Below are 19,737 nucleotides of genomic sequence, written 5' to 3' on the forward strand. Positions count from 1 at the left end.
ACGCCAACTCGGTGAGTTGGGTGAGTGGTTTAAACCTGAACGTCAGTCCCGGCCTGACACTCGTACTCCTGGTGAATATAAATTTACTAGACGTGACATCTTTACTGGTCTTTTGGCTGATGGTGTGCGTCGGGAAGACATTGATGGTGAGACTACTGCCCGTTTGTGGGAGATGTTTCGCAAACGGGGCTTGGATCGGAAGGAGGGTGCCCGGCGTGTTCGAACGACTGAGTGTGATCGTGGTTGTTCTGATGGTAGCGGTGATGATGATCGCCGTGGGCGCTCTGATCATCGTGATGATCGGCGTCCTGTACGTGATCTGTCCCCCCGTCGAGAGCGGGACAGGGAGAGAGAGGGGGAAAGGGAAAGGGGGAGAAATGATTATGCCTACAACAGACGTAGAGATGATAGGGATCACTCCCCTGAGCTGAGAAGAAGGGAGGATAGACACAGTTTTAACGATCGAAATTTGCAGTGCAGTGCAGAGGACAGGAATCCATTTCGCAATAGAGATGGATATGAACAGGAAGCACTGATACCTAAAAAACGTGAGAGTCTTTATCCTGATTTGTCCTGGTACACAGAATGCAATAAGAATGACTAGGAAATAGGTCAAGCTCCGGTACACAGATGGGCTCACAGAGATAATAGACCCTATGTAGATATTGAAATTTATTGGAGACATCGTAATATCCAAAGGGCCCGAGCATTAGTTGATACAGGAGCGGAGGCCACTCTTATTCATGGAAAATCGAAGAAATTTACAGGGCAGCCTTTTACTATTACTGGATTAGGAGGAAAAGAAACCCCCGCAGTTCAAACTTTGCTTGAAATGAGAATAGGTAGAATTCCTAGAAAGGAATATTCTGTATTAGTGGTGCCACTCCTGGAATTCATAATTGGAATTGATATTTTGAAAGGAATGACGTTGCATCTTGATGATGGGTGTTACCAATTTGGAACGACGCATTATATCTCGTCCAGACCTATACGGGTTGGTCGTTTAAGGATGCCCCCCATACAAGTTCCCCAGGCGACAAAGGTGGTTTGTCAGAAGCAGTATCGTATTCCGGGTGGTCATGAAGAGATTAGTACCACCATTCAGGAGTTGGTTAATGCAGGTGTTATAACTCCAGTTACTTCTGCTTGGAATAATCCTGTTTGGCCGGTGCGTAAAAGTGATAATTCTTGGCGCATGACTGTTGATTATCGAGAATTGAACAAACACACGCCCTCTTTGACGGCTGCAGTACCGGATGTTATTACTCTGATTGAAAGAATCCAAACACACCCAGGTACATGGTATGCGTCCCTTGATATTGCTAATGCTTTCTTTTCTATTCCAATTGCCCCTGAGTGTCAGGAACAGTTCAGTTTTACGTGGAACGGGCGTCAGATGACGTTCAGAAGTCTTCCTCAGGGCTATGTGCATAGCCCTACGATCTGTCACCGGCTGGTGGCAGAACACTTGACTGAGGTACCAGTTCATCCCAAAATTCAGATATGTCATTATATTGATGATGTGCTGATTCAAGGCGAAACACAAGAGGATGTTCAGATACAATTAGATAAAGTCATTGAATGTCTGCGTGAGAAAGGTTGGGAGATCAATCCGGACAAATTACAGGGTCCATCCCAAGCTGTAAAATTTTTAGGTATTAATTGGCATGAGGGACACCGTGAGGTGATCCCTCAGGTAAAACAGAAGATTCTTGATTTTTCGGTTCCGAGGAATAGGAAGGAAGCCCAAAGCTTTATTGGTTTATTTGGTTTTTGGCGCCAGCATATTCCTCATCTGAGTCAAATATTGGCCCCAGTGTATCGTGTTACACGTAAGAAGAATGCATTCGAATGGGGTAAACAACAGCAAGATGCATTTAGCCTAGCAAAAGAGGCGATTCAACATGCTATGGATCTTTGGCCTGTATGTGATGGTGATGTGGATTTGAATGTGTCTGTGCAAGGCCCTTATGCAAACTGGAGTCTGTGGCAGAAACAGGGTAGGTGCAAAGTACCATTAGGATTCTGGACCAAAAAGCTACCTGATGCTGGTGAGCGTTACACACCTTTTGAGAAACAGCTACTTGCTTGTTATTGGGCTTTGGTGGATACCGAGCAATTAACATTGGGACATGACATATTCTTGCGTCCTGAAATTCCTATTATGCAGTGGGTTTTGAGTTCACCAAAAACTCATCGAATTGGGCATGCTCAGGAGGCGAGTGTGATTAAATGGAAATGGTACATACAAGACAGGGCACGTGTGGGTCCGAAAGGAGTTGCGTCCTTACATGAGCAGGTGGCGCAAGTACCATCGACTGAGACTGAGAGTGAGTGTTCTGTACCTTTAGAACAGGAGTCTCCTGTCAAGTGGGGTAAACCTTTTGATGATTTGTCCGTCGAGGACAGGAACCATGTGTGGTTCACAGATGGGTCAGCAAAATTTATTGGAAATACACGGCACTGGAAGGCGGTGTCTTATAATCCGATCACACAGAGACTATTGAGCACAACTGGTGAAGGAAAAAGTAGTCAATTCGCAGAGCTATATGCTGTTTATCAAGTCCTGAAACAGGAGTTACCTGGCGTATGCCATATTTTCACTGACTCCTGGTCTACTGCAAATGGACTGGCTGTTTGGTTACCAACCTGGCATTCTCGTAATTGGAAATTACACTCTAAAGAGTTATGGGGAAAGGAGTTATGGCAAGAAATTTGGGAAATGCTCCCACAGAGTACTGTTACCATCTTCCATGTGGATGCTCACACCCCGATAGACTCCCTTGACAAATTTTTTCATAACATTGCAGATGAGAAATCTAAAATTGCCGAGGCAGTGGTGGACAGACAAGATCCTGACATTGCGGGATTGGCGAAATGGGCACACCAGAAGGCAGGACACTTTGGAGAGAAGGCCACTAGCAGATCATTCTTTGGATTGTTGCTGCGGGATGTGTCGGTACTGGACACCCTTCGGTCTACTTCGGAGAGAAAGGAGGGATCCCATTAACCCGGGATGAATTGGGAACCAGAGTGTTGCGTTCCTTCAATGCGTGGGACTCGTCATCGAACTTTTGGACACTGCTGGCGAAAAGAGTGACTGATGCCCCTCACTTCTGTTTGACACCGATGAGATCTGTACATGACATTCTGGCGACATGCCTAGTTGCTGTCCCCGCTTCGCTGGAAACCTTAACGAGCATTTTTAACGTTTCAAAAGCTCGTTCGAATATTATTCTGGGTGATTTTGCTACCCATGCATATTGTCCTTTATGTACTGAACTGCCGAATAAACAACTTCCTATCCAATCCCAAATAACTACGTATAACATCACACAGGGTGACCTGTGCTTTTTCCTCACATGTAATCCAAATGCAATCTCTGAATGTCTACGTCTCAAGTTAAGAGGTGCTGTTTCATTCACACCCCATGAGCGAACTTTGTGCCTCCAGAGGACACCGACCTCATGTGCTTCCATACAAAATAATATGACTTGTAATAGTTTGGTAGTTACTCCTAGTCACTATCGCGCAATGTTGCTACCTGCCGGATGGCTTTTCTCATGTGGTAATACTTCCTGGCCCTATGTCCCTGCAAATATTTCCGGAGGTCCGTGTGCCATTACTAGACTTAGTCTGCTTATGTTTTCCTCACATCCGAATGCCAACTCTCGTGTGCTCCGAGATGCAGTTATGTTACAAGAGGATTGTGACTCATCTTTGCATTTATATTCCAAGTCTGAATACCTTAGTCTAGCTGTCTCAATTATTGGTGTCCCTGCTTTGGCGGTTTATAATGCTAAATCCATTGGAAAAATGGCTTGCTGGATGGTTAAGTCTATTAATCATACTTCCACAGTCCTATCTGACTTACTATTAGATGCCCAGGGTGAACGTAGGGCTATCTTGCAAAACAGAGCAGCCATTGATTATCTTTTACTTAAGCATGGACATGGCTGTTCAGATTTTGAAGGCCTCTGTTGTTTTAACTTATCTGATCATACACAATCCATTCGTGCACACATAGATAAATTGCATGATCTAACTAACGAAGTTAAGAAACACATTGATCAGGGTTGGTTTGACTGGCTCTTCAACTGGTTGCCAGACCTGAAGATGCTACGTCAAGCATTAGGTGGCATTTTGATTACTATTGCTGTTTTGATTTCTATCTGTTGTCTTATTCAATGTATTCCTTCACTGCTTCAATTCTGCACATCTGGTACTAGACACAGATCGGTTAGTTTTGTTTCTTATTACTCTTCCACAGATGTTAGCTCCGTTTAGTATATGTAAATAGACTAAAGTCAAGGGTGGAATGTACTGCTTGATTTTCCCGGCTTTCTGGTGCTGCAGGGCAGTCCATATGACTTCAGTCTATTTCCATCTAAGTCTCAAGTCTGGAGTAGTGAGTAGAGCCTGTTTGTTAGACACTTTGACACAATTCCGTGCTTCTACCCATAGCCTAGGGCCTATACACATAGCCTAGGGGATAGATTCGTTAGTATTGAGGATAACTTGCCCTATGGTGAGGGTATTTCGTAGAGTTGTACTGAATCCAGGCCTGGTAGGCCTCAAACGGGAGAGACTCCATCTTTCTTTCTGCTCCGGCAGCCCGGGACCTTCCCAGAGGGAGGGGGATGTTTTAGTTATGAAGTGTTATTCGCTCGGAGAGAACTGGTTCGGGCCGGCCCTTATCGAAGGATTGTATTTTTCTTCATGCCGAAGACACTACAACAGGCCGGCCGGCTGGGAAAGTGTCCTTGGTACGGGGAGATACAGGAATTTGGTGGGCGGCAGGTCTTGAGCTGGAAATTTCCATGAGGGAATGCACGTCCATATTAGTGAAAGTCTGAGTGAGATAAGACACTTGCTTCTAGACCGTAGGCGGCATCTGGCCGTTAGCAGAAAAGCTATTGCTTATTTCAGGGAAGACTGATGGCAAACTCAAATCCAAAGAGAAGGGAGTAGTCAAGGAGGACAAGGTTCTAGTGACTCGGAGAGGGAGAAGGAAGCAGACCCACAACTGCCGAGGGGTAACTTCCAGGCTAAACCGAGGCATAGACGAGAAGGGAACCCAGATGTCCATCGAGCACAGCCTACACAGATATAAGGTGCAGTCGATCCCTTTTTCTTCTTTGAAGTATATAACTTAACCTTTCACTTTCCTTGCAGGTTCCATATGTATGGTATGTTCTATAACTATGCATGTGCCATTTGAATAAAGTATTTAGCTTGTTGTACGTTAGCATGTGTTGTGTACTTTTGTATAGGAGAACAGTCTATTCTTTAGTCGGAGTTACTTCAAAGTGAACAGAGACTAATCCTGGTCAGGTAAGGGGTAACTGGATGAGGGGAAAAACAAGCCCCTCGAACTAAGAGAACAGGTTGTGCTCAACTGGTAGTCTTTGTGTGATCGGATATGTGGTAATCCTAACTCCCCTGTCGTGTACTATAATTATAATAGGATAAGCTCGTGCTAAGGCTGCCGAATGGGTAGGAGATTCTGGGTCTAACAACGGCCGCGAGACTTTGAGTGTCGCTGCCGAATGGGTAGGAGGTTCTGGGTCTAACAAAGGCCGCGAGACTTTGAGTGTCGCTGCCGAATGGGTAGGAGGTTCTGGGTCTAACAAAGGCCGCGAGACTTTGAGTGTCGCTGCCGAATGGGTAGGAGGTTCTGGGTCTAACAAAGGCCGCGAGACTTTGAGTGTCGCTGCCGAATGGGTAGGAGATTCTGGGTCTAACAAAGGCCGCGAGACTTTGAGTGTCGCTGCCGAATGGGTAGGAGGTTCTGGGTCTAACAAAGGCCGCGAGACTTTGAGTGTCGCTGCCGAATGGGTAGGAGGTTCTGGGTCTAACAAAGGCCGCGAGACTTTGAGTGTCGCTGCCGAATGGGTAGGAGGTTCTGGGTCTAACACAGGCCGCGAGACTTTGAGTGTCGCTGCCGAATGGGTAGGAGGTTCTGGGTCTAACACAGGCCGCGAGACTTTGAGTGTCGCTGCCGAATGGGTAGGAGGTTCTGGGTCTAACACAGGCCGCGAGACTTTGAGTGTCGCTGCCGAATGGGTAGGAGGTTCTGGGTCTAACACAGGCCGCGAGACTTTGAGTGTCGCTGCCGAATGGGTAGGAGATTCTGGGTCTAACAAAGGCCGCGAGACTTTGAGTGTCGCTGCCGAATGGGTAGGAGGTTCTGGGTCTAACAAGGGCCGCGAGACTGTGGGTGTCACTGCCGAATGGGTAGGAGATTTTGGGTCTGAGATTGCGAGGCTGTGAGGCCTCCATATATAATTATAATAGGAATTCCCTGTCCTTAGGTGGTACGCATATATGTGGTTATTTAGGTATAAAAAGGCCCTAGGGAGGGGGTAACGTTCTGCATTTGGGTTAGAAGGGCTCTGTAGAGCAGGTTCCACCCGATCTAAAAACCCAAGCAGAACAGTATGGTGTTTAGGGGGTGTTATACACGGAGTGCGAAGATAAATTTGTGCGTATCAAATCAATTTGGTATTTGGAAAGTACAAACTACTCACTCATACGGGTCTGATAGCGCTGGGGGCGTAAACTGAGCTGCTGCCGGACTCGGGGATAAAGGCACTGAACTACTGATCCCTACCGGTCTGAAAGTGCGGGGTACAGAAATTAAGTGAGGTATTGCCTAGAGTGTTATGCTGCTAAACTGAGCTGCTACTGGACTCAGGGATGAAACCGTGAGCCCAAACTGTGTGTCCTATGCTGTGAAGTCATGTGCTCTGGGCGCTGTGCCAGACCTGTCCAAGTAGTGTCAGTAATATTTTATACGTAGTAGTAGGAAGTTTTGTTTGGAACATGGTAATTTGTATATGGTGCTTAGGTGGTGTTATACAGGGAGTGCGAAGGTAAATCAATACGGTATTTGTAAAGCGCAAACTACTCACCGCTATGGGTCTGAAGGCCCTGGAGGCCGGCGTGGAAATGATGTGAGTTATTAACTGCGCTATTGCCCAGAGTCACATGGTGCTGAGCTGAGCTGCTGCCGGAGCAGGGGATTAAACCGTGAGCCCTGTGCTCTGAACTCATGTTTTCTGGCCGCTGCGGCACACCTGTCTAAGTAGTGTCAGCATGTGTGCATACGAACTAGGAGGAAGTTTTGTGTTAAACAGTGTGACGTCTGTAGGGTGATTGGGGGGTGCTACAGAGGGAGTGTGAAGTTCAATTCTGCCGTTTCCAATCAATCCGGTATTTGTAAAGTGCAAACTAGTTACTCGTACGGGTCTGCAGGCGCTGGGGGCCGGCGTGGAAATTAAGTGAGCTATTGCTCAGAGTCACATGCAACAGGCAGCGCGTCTGGCTCCAGCCAGCGGGACCTGTCTAGCGATGATGAACAGATATATGGCCTGCAGGAATCGCAAGACTCAAATGAACACACAGATGTCACCCCGCAGACAGCAGACCTCCTATATGACCACTGTAGGATCCTGCATTTGTATGAAACACGAACTGAGGTATTGGGGTAGCTGTGTGGGGGCACGCTAAAGGCAGCAATGTCAATGTTTGTGAGGCACGGCACTAGAACTTTACTTGGTCCACTCACAGAAGTAACTGACAGAATGATATACAGGGGAGCAATGGGTTTTGATTGCATACAGTTGACGTTGTGGGCATGAACACACACACTCCCATTGGAGAGAATCCCTGAATTACTGTAGACTATCTGCCTCAATTGTGTAGTAAATTTGCCTGTTGTTGAGGAGCCTCTGGGGGGCCAGACGCACGAACTGTGGGTAAAAAGAAGAGCAGCACGCAGTGCACCCCCCTGGATCATTTTGACTGTTATCTCTAATTGGAAGTTTGGACGACTGCTAGTTGCACTTTCGCCCTTTTGGCATTAGCTATGTTCATATTTTCATATTATTGTTTTTTTATGCGATGTCAGATGTTATGAGTGGAACCATGCAAAGTCCCGTGCTGCAAGTCAGCGGGCTAGATAGGACGTGCCAAACTAAGTCATATTTTATGCGTGTGTTAGTGGGGCTGCTACAGGCAAATGATAACTGGAGGTGTCGCAGGGCCCATGTCTTCATTTAAGATGGGTACATGGAATGTGAGGGGTATGCATTCGCCAACACGCAGATATCAGATCTATTCATACCTTAAACGGCATCATATACAAATAGCCGTATTGCAGGAGACCCACATGGCCAAAGTGGAGACGCAGCGATTACATCGCCGCTAGCGCGGACAACTGTTTGCCACGGGATACTCTGCTTTTGCGCGAGGTGCACTAATATGGGTGAGGTCAGGGGTTCCGCTTCAGGTTGCACAGTCGCTGGTAGACCCGGAGGGGAGATATGCGATAATTAAGGGTACACTGGATGGCCGAGATATAGTACTTGCATCACTATACGCCCCAAATACAGAACAGGTTGCATTCTTCGATAGGACATCACATCTCCTGGCGCCATGGCATGACACTCCAATGTTACTAGGGGGAGATTACAATAGTGTACTTGACATTTCACTAGATCACTCATTTTCGCCCCTCCCGGGCACAAGCACACATCATGCTATGAAGGCGCTGAACAATTGGGCAACACAGTGGCCTCTGAAGGACGCTTGGAGGCATCGCCATCCCCAGGACAGGATATATTCCTATTACTCAGGGGCTCACGCCTTGCATGTGTGATTGGATCGCTAGATGCTCCACCACATATCAGCAGTTTACTATTTACTCAGGGCGCACTCTGACCATAACCCACATATAATAGAGATGTTATGGGAACATCCTCATCCCGCAGTTCCGACCTGGCGATGACAACCAGACTTGCTATTGGACGCACCTTTTCGAAACCTACTAGCGGCCAACATCACACGATACTCTGAGGACAACACCGGCACGGCCATGACCCCTCAGATGGGACGCATTCAAAGTTGTCATCAGGGGGGACTGCCTTGGGGCACAGGCGGGTATGCAGAGACAACTGGAGGCAGATCTGACACGCCTAGAAACTGAACTGCTCCGAGAGGAGGGTACAGCGCTGGAAGGCAATGCTGTACCTTTAGAGAACCTTAGAGAAGAACACTCGGGATTGCTAGATCGACTCCGCAATTTAAACTATGCAGCGCACTCTGCACGCACACATCATATGGGAGACAAACCTGGCAGGTTGCTAGCGTGGCTGATATGACAAGACGTGGCCGCCGCGCCCGTGACAACAATACAAACGGTACAGGGGGTTGAGGTACATACCCAGAGTGACATACATCGCGCTTTTTATCCACCACAACGCTGCCGCAGCTAACAGACCATCAGCGTGAGGATTTAGGTGCCCCTCTGCTATTGGGGGAAATAAGAGATAGCATTTTTATTTTTTATTATTTTTTAAATCTGTTTTTATTGGTTTTTCCATACACATTTACAGGAATTCAGCTTGCTTCTGTATCGATTCATCCATTGTAACACTTATTACTTACAGAGGTACATGTCAGATGCAAGTAGGTATAGCTGTGCAGTAGTTCCTGGAGCGCTTGGCGCGTCCGATTGTACGTGAGTATCACATGCGGCTCGGGTCTTAAACATAGCAATTTACAGCACATTAGAATGAGAAATGAGTACATCAAAATATCACTTTAGATCCCTCAGCCGGATCCATATAGGCTTCTAACAGATAGCAATGAAACAAAATGGGTAAAAACTCAACAACCTCAACTTAGACCAGTTCCACCATGCAGATTCCTGTCTCCGCTGCCCTTCTGTTCTCCCTCCCCCACACCATTGTGCAGTGGCTCAGCTATTGCTCCCAGCCATAATTTCTGCTTCAGGTATTGGTCATGCGTGGGGAACCTTACGATCATGCTCCGGCAGAGCTCCCCTTTCCTGTCCTGGAGGCATCCCCCCCCCCCCCCCTCCTCCCTCGGGTCGTCCTCCCGAATCTGCCTCCTCGACTCGCCTGGAGCAACTCCTCCCACTGTGCAGCTATGGGCGTCTTCCTCAACCCTAATCTCTTCTCCCGACGAATGGCAGCCCACTACGCTCCAGCCCACGCAGTGAGTGAGTGCCTCCATGCCTGCGGATGGGGTGGATCCTGTGCCTTCCAACTCCTGGTCAGAAGGCGCTTTGAGACCGCAAGCCCCAAATCGAGAAACCTAGACGTCACTTTGGTGGTCGGGGTCCTGCGGAAATGGTGCAGCAGGTAAACTGTCCAGTCAAAGGGTATGTCGAGGCCTGTGATAGCGCGCAGTGACTCACTGACTGCGTGCCAGTATGGGTGTAATTTGCAGCAACTCCACAGCATGTGTACTAGCTCAGCTCCCGGCTCAGCGCATCTAGGGCATATTGCATTAGTGCGATGAAAGTATCTATTGAGGGCCGCAGGGGTGAGATATACGCCATATGTATGACAAATAGCTGTATCTGCCGGAGGCGCATATTTCTGGGTATGCGCACCGGGCCTTTAAGTATGCGCTCCCACTCTTTATCCGCCAGCTGTCTCCCCAGATCTAGTTCCCACTTGCGCCTAAGCGGCTCTAGAGTGATCGCCGTGTGTGTCCGTAGTGATGCCGCAAACCAGCGAATTAGGCGGCGGCCTCTCCCCATGACGTGTAGATACTGTATAGTGAGATGCTGGCTGGGTTCTGCAGTCATGTCTCCCCACTTGGCAGTCAGGGTACTAATAGAAGAGATAGCATTTATTCGCTTTCAAATGGCAAGACACTGGGCCCTGACGGACTGCCGGCTGAATTTTATAAGGCATACTCGGATGTGCTGATACCGGAATTGCTGCGGGTATACGGGGCAGCTCTGGAACGTGCAACTCTCACACCCACACAAAATGAAACCACGTTGGTCTCACTATTGAAGCCTGGCAGAAACCCTGAGAATTTGGGCTCTTATCACCCGCTGACTCTCTTAAACACAGACTACAAAATCCTTGCCTCTACCCTTGCCAAGCGTATAGCCCAGTTTGTGCCGACTCTGGTGCATGCAGATCAGAATGGATTTGTCCCTAACAGAAGCACTTCCCTAAATATTCACAGGCTGTTCAGAATTCAGAGATATGCCGCGGAGACCTGGCTGCCCGATACTAGACCTGGAGAAGGCCTTTGACTCGCTGGAATGGCCTTATCTAGCGGCAGTTCTGCGCAAGTATGAGCTAGGAGGTGAATATCTACAATTGGTGCAATTGCTGTATCAACGCCCAACAGTGAGTCCGCACGGGCAAGCTCCTGTCGGACGAAATAAGGGTGAGACGAGGTACTAGGCAGGGATGCCCCTTGTCCCCGCTGCTCTTTTCCCTGGCTATGGAGCCTTTGACAGCTCTCCTCCGAGAGGGTGACGCGGATTGGGGCATCCCTTTAAGCGACAGATTACATGCAGTGTCCCTATATGCAGACGATTTGTTATATATAAGAGACTTGCATGCTGTGCCACCGACAATTTCAGCATTGTTCCGCAGGTTTGAGGCAGTGTCGGGCCTCAGGGTAAACTGGGCCAAGTCAGGCGCCTACTCTTTCTGTGAGAATGTGGCCGAGGCAGATATAGTAATTAACGAGACTGCGCTAAACTGGTATCCGACTACGTTCAGATACCTTGGTATATATATATATATATACACACACAGGTCCCCAGGAGATATACTAGAGGGTAATCTGGTTCGAGCCATTTACTCAATAAGAGCACAGATGCAATTCTGGAAGACTCTGCCGCTCAATGTGATGAGCCGCATCACCTTAACTAAAATGATAGTACTGCCCTGTATTATTTTGCGAATCTTCCGGTATATGTCCCAGTGAGATTGTTTAGAAACTTGGAGGGGTTAATCTGAGGCTTGATCTGGAATACAGGGCGCCCCCGAATTGCATTACAGAAACTGTATGCACCCTCGGAAAGTGGAGGGCTGGCAGTGCCAAATCTGGAGTTCTACTACATAGCCGCACAACTACAGTGGGTCGCGAAGTGGCTAAGCGGGAAAGATCTAATGGTCAGATATGCGGATTGTTTCACCCACTGGCAAAAATTCCCCGACCGAAGCAGATACATATCGAACTGGCACACAGATGCTACAGGAGAAGCCTCCACCTCACGAAAGACACACTTCCCTATGCACCGACACTACCACTTATAGGAGGGACGCCTAGGGGCAGAGATTCTATAACCGACACGACATTGCTGCTTTGGACTGAGGCGGGAGTGGAGACACTTGCGGATCTATACGTAGATGGTACCTTGTTGTCTTTTGAGACACTAACAGCAGAGACTGGTTTACCAATGGGCCAACTTCTCACATATGCAACTATTACACGGACGTTTACTCTAGCATGATGGGACATAACAAATGAACCACAGGCGCATCAATTATTGCAATACCTGCATGTAATGGGGGAGGGGGTCGCAGGTAAAACGCGGGCTGGTGCAAGCCCTTCTCAGTCATACATTGAAGCCGCTACAGAGGCTTCGCGTATATTGGACAGAGGCCATCCCTGGACAAATGAAGACTGGGAACGAGTTTTAGCCAGTGCCACACATGTACCGCGTAATTCAAGATTCAATCTAATACAAACATATATATTACATAGGGCGTATCTTTCACCAGATAAGATTAAAAGATTAACAAATATTTTAATATCAACACCTCCGAATGCCCAAGGTGCCGCCTCCTAGGTGCTAACCTGCTACATATGCTGTAGTCTTGCCCTAAGCTTCACACTTACTGGAGTGCGATATCGGAAACGCTCACTACCTGCACTAACATGGAAGTACATGCCAATTGGGAGGTCTGTATCCTGGGGTTCTATAAAAGAAATAAGGCAAATCAAGCGAGCTTCCGATTTCGAGACTTGGGTCTCATAACAGCGAAGCGACTCATCACTAAAAGATGGAAGCACAAGTATCTGCCAGAGGTATTACAATGGAAGAGGTCCCTAGAGGTGTGGGCACAGGCAGAGAGCACCACCCTACACAGGGAAGAAACGGCAGGGTTGAGGAAACATCCCATTGCGCAGACCTGGGATGATATGCTCAGAACGCTCGTGCGCTCCGGTGCCCTACTGCAGCCACCGCCCGCACAGCAGGTGGGGCCTAGCACCTGATGTATCACCAGAAAGTAGAGGATGTGCTGCATCTGTATGCTATCCCAACCACAGTGGTTGGATCAGACAAAGCCTCGCATTCCTTAAGGATGTTAAACGGAAGCAGAAGTAACCCTAGCGACCACACGCCCGCATAGGCAATAGAAGTGGCAGGCCACGCTCAATAACGACACACTAATCTAGACATGGCAACACCTAAAAAGACATACCAGGTATTGGTTAAATATTCCCTCAGCATATTGACATCTCTTGTTTGCTTAGATTTATTATTGGTTGTTAAAGAATTTGGTTGACATGTTATAAAAAAGAAAAAAGAGTTATCTAGTGAACAGATGCGACATTCATATATATATATATATGGATCTGTTTACTCTAGACATGTTCTAAGGTATAATTCAAGAGTTGAGATCCAAAATGAATAGCATTCTCATGTAAGTGTTTCTTCCTTTTTATTTAATTTCCTTGCCTCTGTCGCACTGTGGAGTACTGTCGGGAAAAGGCATACCGAACACTTTTATCCTGGCACTCGATGGGAGATGACAGAATGTGCGGGCCGTAAGTGCCCAAGACGATTAACAACTGCATGAGCATCCATACACTGTAGATACCAATGACACCAAGATTATGTAAAGGAAATATACCGATTTCTCTATACAGTGCCATAGAATAAGAGATGTTACAATGAAAGTGATGCTCATTGATGCTAGACAATAGATGTATCGCACCAGGAAAAAATGTACTAATAAAGATATTCAAACAAAAAATTGCTCAGAGTCACAAGGTGCTATCCTGAGCTGTCGCTAGAGTCGGTGATCAAAGCGAAAGCTCTGTGCTCCAAAGTCAGATGGTGTGGCCGCTGCGCCACAGCTGTGTGGAGAATAAATTTTGTCGAGGGTGCGGGAGTTGCCGTTACCTGGCCCTAAAATAGCGGGCCTAAGTTATCAGTTATAAGGTGGCTCTAAAAGAGCCCTTGTGTTAATTAGTTGGAGCTACATATAAGTGCGGCTGCACAGCTTCAGGTTATTCAGAAAAACTCGATTTCCCTGATCTGTGAAGTGGACTCAATCACTTCTGTAGATATCAGCCATATCAAAACGTATGTTGTTGTTGTAGATCAACCCCATTCTATGGTATGCAGACACAGCTTTGTTGACATTCTTCCTAGATTTTTCAATCTGAGGACAAAATTGGTTTGACCATTTCCAGTTCTGTCTTTGGCATATATTGGAATATACAAAGACAGTTTGAGGCAAAAGCAACATCAATTGTCGAAAGGTGTGCTTCATTAGCATTTCCAAACCTACCCCAGTCAATGTGCCTAGGTCCTTTTCACCACAATGCACAATCATGAGGTCTGGGTTTTGGAGATGCAAACAGGTTTTAACCAAAGGCAACAATTGGTGCCACTTCAATCCTCTCTGTGCAAACCATTTAATGTCCACATTTTGTAAACCTAGGTCTAAGTCAATACGTCTCTGTTCTGCATACCTCTTGCCACAGAAAACATAGCTATGTCCTACGATCCACACTAGCATTTTGAAGGTATGGTTGGAAGGTATAGAAAGATGTCTGTAGCTCATGCAGTTCCTTCGTACAGTAAGAGATATATTTAAAGAATTTTCCCACAGAAAACAATAATTGATTGGAAGATAAGAAGCATTGGGTACTAAAAACTAGGGTGCATATTAGTTGTGTGAAAAAGCATGTTTGTCATTGGTTAATAAAGAGCAGTCTAAACGTGGAGTCCATACGATAGGATGAAATGTGCTCAGCTCAACCAGACGTGCTACTTGCATTTGGAAGGTACATTTGGAACTTAAAACAATGGTGAACTTTTAACCCGGAGGTGCTGTTAAATGTTCGAGAATATGCTGAAAAAAACCCATTACGTTTAAAAAAATCATGAACTTTTAACCTGCAGGTGTCACAGAATGTTCCAGAAAGTGTGGTGATAAAATAGGTTGAACTTCTGACCTGTATGTGGCGTGGAATATTAAGTAGCTTTTCAGATGGAAAATTCAAAAATAACCAATGGAGATCAGTTGTGGTATGTCGATGAAGGAATGAAGTATTCTGATTGGTTCTTTACATGTATTTATATGTGGAGCGACAGAGAAATTGTGCCATTACTGGTTCCATTCTTGATGGAAGCGGTGCATTACATGTACTGTGTGACAAAGAAAGAATTGCATGCGTGTGTGACATTTGAAATCTGCATACCAACTACAAAGGTGAGGTAGAAATGAACAAGGTGTGTTATGTGTTCTGTAGTAGTAATTAAGTATTTGGGGTGATATTTTTAAGTTTGAAAGTATTTTTTATTTCAAAATAATATACTGTTACTAAAGTGTGGTGTTTCATATTGTTTATAAAATATGCATAAAGTTTGACCTGGTAAATAAGTACTTTATATATGTTTAGGAATTCTTCACAAAGAAGAAATGTAGTTTGTCATCTTTAAAGGACTGTATGGTTTTGAAAATGTGGTACAGCGTTAATTTGGGTTTGCTAATGTATTCAGGCGAGATAAACAAAATGTCCCACGTTTGCAAATTATACTTTTTGTGGAAGTAGTGCGGAAGGGGGGGGGGGGTAGGAGATGTACGTGTTATTAAGTTAAAAGTGATAAAACCAAACCCAGAAATGTTATGTGGACAGGTTGTGGTCTCATTTTTGACAGTAAGAGGTAGATTTGAATATAAATCTAGTTAGGTTGTTGTACTATGAGGCCATCTACAGTGTTTGGAGATTACATGGAGAGGAGATGGAGATAGAAAAAGTGATACGTTCCTTTTATATGTACGCATAGTTTGAATCATTTGAATATAGGTTGAGATATAATATGAACATAGTTTCTGGTTTGCATTTGGGTATAGTTAATAGTTTTAGTAGTTTTTGACTAGTGAATAATAAAAAGGTAGATATACTAAAATATATGGTAGTAAACGTATTAATGATTGTCTGTTCTTATGAAATAGAAGTGGTTGGGGAGTGTTTCTTTAGAAGAGATGTTTTATAAATGCGAGATAAAAAAAGAAATGAAAATGTTCGGTATATTTTCTGTATGACTTTCTTGACATTAGTAAACTACATGTGATTATAAGTGATACTAATTGTCAGGCTGTGTCCATGTGCTGAATATGCGTAGGTGTTTAAGTGGTCCGGGTTTTACCAGTGCTCAGCTTCACTATCCCTTTTGAGACACTCGTCAATTTTTTCATTCCATTTAATGTCCTTAATATACATACAGTAAAGGGACGGTATATCAAAAGTTTGAGAATTAGAACTTTGTTTACTCTCCCCATCCTCTGCTATACACTCTACAGAGTGTTTAAATGACTTTATTAACATACAGATGGCTAGCTAGTAAAGGTGGTGTAGTGCCACTGGGCCCATTATTAAACCGTGCTATGGGATGGTTTATGTTTTACCCGCCAATTCGCATGTTTGAATACTTTTTGCTGATAAGCGTTCCGGAATACACCTGTTAAAATTAAGCCCGTGTATGGGTATAGTGGCGCTACTAGGAATGGTGGAGGTTTCTGTTTGATTTCGTACGGTTAAGAAAGGGTGGGGGTGGGGGAGGTGGGTATGTTGGTGATTAAAACACAGACTTTAGTAAAAGTGCAGATGTCTAGCTACTAAAGGTGATGTAGTACCACTGGGACCATTTATAAATGCCCTATGGCAAGGTATAGGTTTTACCCGCAAATGTGCATGTTTTAATACGTTTTGCTGATGAGTGTTTCGGGAGACATCTGTTGAAATTAAGCCTCTGTATGGCTATAGTAGCGCTTCCAGGTTTGCTGGGGCTCTTTGTTTTATTGCGTAAAGTTAAGCAAGGGCGGGTGTGGAGGTAGTGTAGTGGTACTGGGACTATTTATAAACCGCCTTAAGGTATGGTATATGTTTTACTTGCAAAATTGCAGTTTTCAATACCTTTTGCTGATGAGCGTTCCGGCAACCACCTGTTGAAATTAAGTCTATGTATGGCTATAGTGGCGCTAACGGGAGTGCTGGGGCTCGTTGTTTGATTTTGTAAGGTTAAGCAAGAACAGGGGTGGGAGAGGTGGGTATGTTGCGGATTATAACATGGACATTTGTAACGTGCACATGTGTAGCCAGTAAAGGTGATGTAGTGCCACTGGGTCCATTTATAAAGCGCTCTATGGAATGGTATACGTTTTAGCCGGAAATTTGCATTTTTTAATACCTTTTGTTGCGGAGCGTTCCGGCAGACACTTGTTGAAATTAAGTCCCTGTATTGCTATAGTGGCTCAACCAGGTTTGCTGGGGCTCTTTCTTTGATTTCGTAAGGTTAAGCAAGAATGGGGATGAGGGTGGTGTAGTGGCACTGGGCCCATTTATGAACCACTTTATGGTATGGTATATGTTTTACTCGCAAATTTGCATGTTTTAATACCTTTTGGTGATGAGTGTTCCAGCAGACAGCTACGCAAACAACACAACATTTTTGTGGATAACAAATCTTCGTGCTGATAGACACTCTTGCACTGTGGTAGAAGGCTGCCAGAGTTGATGGCAAATTATGAAACTTGGTGCCATTGTACATTTAAATGGAAGCTTGGACTATTTCTTTATTACTATGGTGCAGTCAGGGCTTTAAGTGGGGAAAAAACTGGGGGTGCTCTAAAAGGGGCAGGGCAAACCTGTTAAAGGGGTGTGGGCTATCCAAGGAGGGGCGTGGTCTACATCAAGATAACTAGCATTGTGTGCTTAAGAAAATCCCCTCCAATTATCCTACGTTCGAAAAACACGCTCTTTAAAGGATTTCCCTTCCTCCTACAACGTGGCTCACCTAGCATGTTGTCTCCACTTCTCGGTAGTGAGTAAAATGAGCATACGCACATCGATGTGCATGCTCTCACTGCAGTCCAATTAAAAACAACAAAAAAAACTGACTACCTTTACGAGGGCTGAAAATAGAGCCCGATAGGGACCCGTTTCAAAGCCTTCTGAAAATAACTGCCGGTGCTCAGAGACAGCCCACTTAAAGCCCTGCATCCATCCATCCTACGCACTGCGACATCCAACCATCTTTCAATTCTTCATACATTCCTACCTACATACATCTGTCCCTGCACTTATCCTAAGCATCTATCAGCCCACTCGCCTATGGTAAGCACTGTGCCATCCATCTAGTCATACGCCCATATATCCATACATACATCTGTCCCAGAACCAATCCTACGCATCCATCAGCCCACCTGTCTATCCTAAGTACGGGTCCATGCATCCATTCATACATGCATCCATCTAGCTATCCATTCATCCATCTGGCCATCCATCCACTCGCACTTTATTCAACTATACGTCCTTATTTCTGTGCACCCTCCGCCCGATCCTAAATACCGTGTATTATACTCATCCACCCAGCCTCTTAAGGGGCTGAAAAGGCTGGCGATAATCATTGACAGGCAGATGTTTCTGATAAAGAACAATACAGCTTTGAGTTGATCTTTGTGGACCATAGTTCACCACCCTTCTCTGGTGGTGTTTTAAACAAAGGTTGATCCAGCGAAAGAAATGTAAAGCAGCTTTTCAGTGTAAGACATTAATTTGGCAACATAACGGGGCATGTTATCAAGAATGGCGTTAAAATTATTGCCGCTTTAGTGTCAGGAAACTGCCGCTAAAGCGGCGATAATGGGCTTGATAATATGCCCTTGTGAATTCCCATAGCAGCCCAGGTTCTGGTGTGAAACAAATGTGGGAAGAAATTGCACAAGAGAAAAGCCTTAGCAAAAAATTGTTCAGCTTTACTTTGAAAATGCTTCCCCCCCCCCCCCCCCCCCCCCCCGAGAAATTGGATCCTATGAATGTTCAGACCGCTTGTGCTCTTCAAGTTTATATTCAAAGTCACGAGGAATCATTTGGGTAAGTTTAGGTCTTGCCTGCTCACGGAATAGAGTGTTGAAATCATTAGCAGAAATTAAATACTTAGCAGCAAATGAACCAGACAGTACAGACATTCTTAAAACTAATATGTTGGACACAAACTATCCGAAAAGGAGTCGACATCTGGAACAGCTATGTCTGTATGAAGTACTTCAACATTACAGCTTCAAAAGAAATGTTAAACAGAATTTAAAAGAAGGAACATATGCAGTAGTTGGATGTCATGGTTGGTTAGTAAAACATGCAAAGGGTAATCTTATAAACCATAAGAAACTCAGCTGTGAAACTCCAGATAAGCGAGAATTTTACTATTTAGCACTTCTCCAACTCTTTAAACCATGGCATAGCAAAAGTGAATTACTTGGAGACTTTGACTGCTACGAAGATTCTTTTAATGCATGTAAAGATAGCATTGCACGTACAATTTTCCCTACATATTTAAAAAATGTCGAATGATGAAATTGAGCAGGAAAAGACTATTACAGCTGAAATAGCTAATGAAAGTTCTCATGATAGTCAAAGTAGTGGTCAATGTAGTCAAGATCCTCTTGGACAACCAATACTGGAAAATGAAGCAGCGATTGCAATGCATGAAGTCGAAATTGCAATGCAACAAGCACACGAGGAGAATATTACATTGGAAAAGTTAGAAGAACAACTAAATGTTAAACAAGTTTTTATTGTTTTGGGTTGTACAACATGAAAAACTTCTGGGCCCTTCGAACCACCACAACACAGCTACACAACATGAAA

The sequence above is a fragment of the Triturus cristatus genome, chromosome 8 (genome assembly GCF_964204655.1).
Source record: "Triturus cristatus chromosome 8, aTriCri1.1, whole genome shotgun sequence".
NCBI classification, from domain to species: domain Eukaryota; kingdom Metazoa; phylum Chordata; class Amphibia; order Caudata; family Salamandridae; genus Triturus; species Triturus cristatus.